The 7054-nt window shown below is 37.1% G+C and overlaps 1 non-coding gene across 1 annotated transcript; it reads left to right on the plus strand.

Moving 5' to 3' along the window:
• Window positions 1-6667: 6667 nt before the first annotated feature.
• LOC141681200 (small nucleolar RNA R71) lies at window positions 6668-6778 on the plus strand. The gene has a single exon (XR_012558641.1). It is a non-coding gene; the product is annotated as a small nucleolar RNA R71 (small nucleolar RNA).
• The last annotated feature ends 276 nt before the right edge of the window (window positions 6779-7054 follow it).

The following is a 7054-nucleotide window of genomic DNA, read 5'->3' on the forward strand; positions in this document are numbered from 1 at the left end:
TAGGAATCACTGCTCCATAAGGCAAGCCTCAAACTGATAATATGGGACATGATAGGAAGAGAACTGGAAAGGTACTCCTGTAACTGAATGACCAGTAAAGCCCGAATCAGCAGGTGGGGGTCCTCTGATAGGTGGCCTCATGTCGGGGGGTGGAATGGCCTGCAGTGGTACGGGCTGCAACACAGGTGGAGGTAGAATAGCCAACACTGCTGGAACAACAGGATGTGGGTCTGAAGACGGTCCTCCAACTGAAGGCTCTGAGTGATCAACTGATACGGGGATGAAAGAGTCGGCCATCGCTGCTATCTGAAATCATAACGCAATATAAGAATCTCGAACCATGACACGAATTACATTAATACCTGTTATACCATAGCACTCAACATCTCGACGTTCTATCTTTCTATTCCTTACTTCTAATCCTAACCCTCTACCCATTCCCGTCAATGTAGGCTTGTGTCAGTGACTTATAACCTGTAGCTCTGATACCAAACCTGTGGCGCCCTCCAAACCCGGGTCTGAAGTTTGGGGTCCACACATACACACTATTTATAACCTGCTTATAACAATAATAAAGATAATAATAATAATATGCAGTGACCCTACTTACCAACTACCACGGACCGCAACAGGTTAAAGTATGCACACAAGCCAAACACACTTACTTATTTTACAATGTTCAAATCCCAACTATTCAAACTCAGAACTGAGTAATAAACATTATTACAAACTTTTACAAACTTAGATTATTCCAAAAGAAGCCTACTAGCTCAACTCGATCAACCTGAACTCCTAGCTCTCGCGCTGGACTGAGGATCCTCGCTACCAACTGGTTCCTTTTTAACTGGAAAAGAACATAAACAACATCGCACAAATGAGCTAACCAGCTCAGCAAGTCACAATGACAAAACTGAGAATAATGATCGTCAGGTAAAAATGGTTACGGTATCAAGTGAATAATAGATTATAATTTAGAATTGGATATTATATTTTCATTTTAAAAACCAAGGTTAGGCTGCTGATCAGTCAAGCACTAACCCCGAGCAAAGCACACAGCACTGCTCTAACTACTGGATCCAAGGCACACATTGGCCTAACTTGACCATTATATGGTCTGACCACGAATCTGGTCCACAATTTTATAAAAACAATCCAATTCTAACATAATAACATAATAAGTAGTAATAAATAATAAACAGGATCATTAACAACATTGGACGTTCAATAATGAAAATGGTTTCAATCTGCATAAAGATCAATTTGGCATTTCCAAAGCTTGGCTGTTAGGTAATGAAAGAATTGGATAATAAAGGAATCAATATTTCAGGGATTCAAAAACTTGGTCTTTCAAAGCATAAGATACAATGGGTTGAATGTGTAAGCAATCTGGTTCAGTGTTTGATATTTAGTTTGTATGTATTTGTGGAGTAGTATCGTATATTTCAGGTTCGTATTTAGGTATACAAAAATCAATGGTCTAGAAAGAATCAGGTTTACGGCTCAAGATCAATAATTGGAATCAGGGTTTAGGGTTCAGTGCTTCAAAGCACTTGCAATATAAAACAGAACTATCAATCACTATAATATCTCGAGAAAGTTCAGAACACTTGCCTGGTACTAGCTTATTATATTGTACTCGCTTTCAATCACCTCTGTCTTACTCCTCGACTACCTGTTTTCCTTTCCTACGCCTTGCCTCTTTTGCTCACATATCATAAGCATCTATCAATATTCAACTCATACGATTCTATTCGACACATACTTCTATTTACCCTTCGTTTCACCCAAATCCGATTAACGGATTGAAAGTTACGCAATAAACAAGTAAACATCGAATATATAGACCGAGAGTTAACCAACAAGTCACATATAACACATAACACGTCACATAATCAATGATATATCATTTATTAAGAAGTCTCGGGTCATAAACAGACTTTCGGATATTTAAAATAATTTTTAAAATATTTTTCGGAATTAAAACGGGTCGTTGGATCAATTTCGGGGTAATAAACAGGGTTCGGCTGGCCAATTCTGGCTTCAAAACAATTTTATAATAATTATCGAGCCTTGAAAACAATTTAAAATAATATTTTAAAGCTCGAAACTATTTTTCGGAATTTTTAAATCATTTTTAAATAATTAAATCTAATTAAATAATTAATTAAAATCACTTAATAATTAATTAAATCAATTAATCAATTAATTTTTAAATTAATTGACCAATTAATCAATTAAAAATTAACTGAAATTAATTAACTAATTAATTCAGATTTATTTTTGAATTAAAAATAATTTTTGGAATTAAAATAATAATTTTTGGAATTTTCAGAAATTAAAATCGAATTTTTATAATAAAAATAAATAGGGAATATGATTTTTGAATATTTTTAAAACAGGAATCCTATTTTTGAAAACTCTGGAAAGTTCAGGGACTGAACTTCATCGTTTTCAAAAGATGAGGTACTAAACTGCAATTTTGACAGGGGTCGCCGTGAAAACGTCGGGGGTGGCCGGAGAACACGTTCCCGGCATCCTCACCCCACCAAAAGATCCAGATCACATCTACAGACAACCAGGAATCGATTCATGCAATCAAAACATATCAATAACCCCAGACTTGGCCGGAAATTGGCCAAGAACATCGCCGGTTTCCGGCGAAACATCAAAAACTTAAAAAGACAACTCTCTACAATTCAAGCATCCACCGTTAACGAGCTATATACCAATCGATTGCAAATTTCATAAGGAACATAATCCACTATAAATCAACAGCTAATAACCCCTAAATCAAAAGGCCTCAAATTTCAATTGAAAATATTCATACGGGTAATAAACCCTAATTTTGAAATTCGAGAATTAACCCACTTTTGAGCATGTTATTGAACTCCAAATCAGACGTATGACATATGAAAATCATCAGGAAAACAAGCTCTACAACATGTAATCATCAAATCATACAAACAATCATCCGAACAAAAATTCATATTTTTAATAAAAATAATTCGAAAATAAATAAATTTTCAGAAAATAAACCTTGATTTCTGCAGTGATATGGAACACAGAATCTGGTAGTACTCCTTGAGACCTTCGATTTGGTTACTCCAACTTTTCCAACTGATTTCAATAACACCTTAAAATTGTAGTTTGATTCTCAGAAGATTTTATGAATTTAGGATTTTTCTCTGGAAAATTATATAATTAACTGTCTGCAAATGATTTTGATACGAAATAAAATACGGTAAAATGTTATTTATAATTACGGAAAATTAGTATCCCGTTGGATCATTCCGGATATAAAACGGTACGTTTATTTATAAAAACTGATCCAAACAGGTATCGGTTTTCGGGATAATTATCCAAATCAATACAATTTGTACTGCGGTCTTGGTCTCAGCGCCTGGTTACACGTACTACGAGGTGATAATTGGGATAGTTTAATAAAAAGCTCCCGTTTATCAAAAATACGAGTTTTATTGATTTACCGAAATGAATATTGTATCGAAAATGGTGCGTCGGGACCCGCGCAGGACAAACCATACGCCAGATCGAAAAAGTCGAAACATGGAAAATGCTCGGAATATTATAATTAGGTTAGGAAGGAGTTCTCGGAAGAGTTTCGGGTTCTAAAAACGTAAAAACGGAAGACGTCGGTTGGTTCCCATTTTTATAAAATATATTTTAAATACCCGGAAAAAGATTTTATAAAATTCATATGATTCCTATAAATTCATAAATCAACATAAAAATAATTAGGAAGATATGACAATTATCTATATTTTACTTTGGACATATAAAAATTAAAATACTCAATTAATAATTTTTTTAAACATCCAAACACATTTAACACTTAACAAATAATTCACAGAATATATACGGAACACATATAATAATTATTTATTAGTAAAAATAATTACAAGATATATCCCGGATATTACATAGTATGGGCTCAAAAGTTTTTCCCATCCGTCAGGGTTACTATTCATTTAAACTTTTACAAGGTCTCAAAAATTTGAGTTATTACAACACACCTTTTAAGAACGGTGCCAAGATTTTGCAAGCATTAGTCAAAAGAATCACCGAACACATAGAAATCATCCATAAACACCTCCACATTCTGACTAATCATGTAAGAAAAGATATCCATCATGCATCTCTGAAATATGCAGGTGCACCACACAAACCAAAAGAAACTCTTTTGAAGGCAAAAGTACCAAACATATAAGTGAAGGTAGTCTTTTCCTGATCTTCTGGAGCGATGCAAATTTGATTATAATCTGAATAGCCATCTAAAAGACAATAGTACTCATGCCCAGCCAACCTGTCAAGCATCTGATCAATAAACAGAAGAGGGAAGAGATCCTTCCTCGTAGCTTTGTTCAGCTTCCTGTAATCCATGCAAACTCTCCACCCCGTGACTGTTCGAGTAGGAATGAGCTCATTCATCTCATTAGCAACAAGTGCGATGCCTCTTTTCTTTGGCACACACTGAACTGGACTCACCTAAGAACTATGAGAAATAGGACAGATGATCCCTGCATCTAGCCACTTGAGAATTTCCTTCTTCACAACTTCTTTCATGATTGGATTAAGCCTTCTCTGTTGTTCAACAGTTGGATTGCTACCTTCCTCTAGCAGAACTTTATGCATGCAATAAGAAGGGCTGATTCCCTTGATATCTGCTATAGTCCTTCCAATTTCTGATTTGAATTCTCTCAGAATCCTCAAAGGCTTTTTCTCATCACTACCTGAAAGGTCAGATGCAATAATAACAGGCAAAGTAGATGCATCACCTAAAAACGCACACCTCGAGTGTTCAGGAAATGGTTTAAGCTCGAGTGTAGGAGCTTCCTCAATAGATGGCTTTAGGCACTTTCCAGAATTTTTCAGCTCTTCCAATCCAAGAGATTCAAATGGCATATCCAGCCTTCGCTTCCAAGGAGAAGCATTCAAATACTGCAACTGCTCATCACCTTTATCGTCTTCACTATCTGAACTCCCCAACAAGGCCTTCTCTAAGGCATCAGACCTTAGCATTTGATCAAGTTCTGAAGTAACCACGGAATTGACTAATTCCACTTTTAAGCACTCCTTATTATCTTTAGGGAATTTCATGGCATTGAATACGTTAAAAGTCACATCCTGATCCAGCACTCACATAGTTAGCTCACCCTTCTGCACATCAATCAAGGTTTGGCCTGTAGCCAAGAATGGTCTTCCCAAAATTATGGGAATCTTTTTATCCTCCTCGAAATCAAGAATTACAAATTCCGTAGGAAAGATGAGTTTGTCTACCTTGACCAAGACATCATCCACAATGCCTTGTGGATATGTAATTGAGCGATCGGCTAACTGCAAGGACATATAAGTAGGCTTTGGATCAGGTAAATCCAACTTCTTAAAGATAGACAAGGGCATCAGATTGATGCTAGCTTCCAAGTCACATAAGATTTTGTCGAATGACACTTTTATGATGGTGCAAGGAATAGTGAAGCTTTCAGGATCTTTAAGCTTCAGAGGCAACTTCTGTAGCAGAACAACACTGCATTCCTCCGTGAGAGATACGGTCTCTAATTCATCGAGATTCACCTTCCGAGAGAGAAAACCTTTCATAAAATTCGCATAACTAGGCATCTGTTCAAGAGCTTCAGCGAAAGGTATGTTGATATGAAGTTTCTTGAACACCTCCAGAAACTTCGCAAACTACTTATCTAACTTTTTCTTCTGCAGCCTTTTAGGAAAAAGAGGTGGAGGATAGACATATTTCTCTCCTGTATTACCCTCAAGAGGAGTGTGTTCCACGGTTTTCTTCCCTGGTTCCACTTCTACTTCCTTTTGCACTTCTTCTTCAGCCACATCTTCAGATTCTTGAACTTGAGCTTTTTCTTTGGCTTGTAACCTTCCCAGACCTCAATGTAATTGCCTTAACCTGCTCCTTTGCTTCCTTCTTTCTTGGCACTTCAGTGTCACTAGGGAGTGTACCATATTATCGATTCAGCAAGACATTGGAAATCTGCCCAATTGATTCTCCAAGGTCTAAATAGAAACCGATTGGCTCTTGCACATGCCTCAACTCCTCAACTCCTCCAGTTCACATTTTTCAATAGATTGTTGGAGTTGAAGTTGTTGTCTTGGTGCGTATTGTGGTTGCTGAAAATCAGGAGGGTTGTATTGCTTTGTTGCATACTGCTGATAAGGCTACTATACCGCATTCTGAGTGTTGCTCCAGCTAAAGTTAGGATGATTGCGGTTGCTGGGATGATAGGTGGTTGGAACTAGTTACTGAGACCTCTGAAAGTTGCTCACAAACTGAGCTGATTCACTAGAAATAGCACACTGCTCTGTCTCATGTGCACTAGCACAAAGCTCACAGACATTAGTGATCTGATTAGTTCCATAATTAGCCAAAGAATCCATCTTCATTGTCAAAGCCTTAAGATGAGCAACTATAGCAGTGGATGCATCTACCTTCAGAATTGCTGTTACTTTGCCTTGAGTTAGTCTCTGAGAAGGAATCTGGTATTCATTAGCAGCCTTCAGTTCAATCAAATCATAAGCTTCCTCGTAGCTTTTAGCCCATAAGGCTCCACCTGATGCTGCATCAGGCATGGGTCTAGAAGTCGCACCCAAACTATTATAAAAGAATTTAATGATCATCCAGTCAGGCATCTCATGATGAGGACACTTTCTAAGCATCTCCTTATAACGATCGCAAGCTTCACACAAAGATTCTCCCAATTGCTGCGCAAATTGAGTAAGAGCATTCCTAATTGCAGCTGTCTTCGCCATAGGGAAGAATTTAGTGAGAAACTTCTGAGCAAGATCTTCCCACTTGGTGATAGAGCCTGTTGGTAGAGAATACAACCAACACTTAGCTTTATCCCTCAGAGAGAATGGGAAAAACCTCAACTTAATAGCATCTTCAGAGATATTGTTGAATTTGAAAGTGTCGCAGATCTCGACAAAATCTCAGATATGTATATTGGGATCTTCCGTTGGAGAACCCCCAAACTCGACCAAGTTTTGCACCATCTGAATCGTGCTAACCTTGATT

This window comes from Apium graveolens, chromosome 8 (genome assembly GCF_009905375.1).
Source record: "Apium graveolens cultivar Ventura chromosome 8, ASM990537v1, whole genome shotgun sequence".
Lineage (NCBI taxonomy): Eukaryota > Viridiplantae > Streptophyta > Magnoliopsida > Apiales > Apiaceae > Apium > Apium graveolens.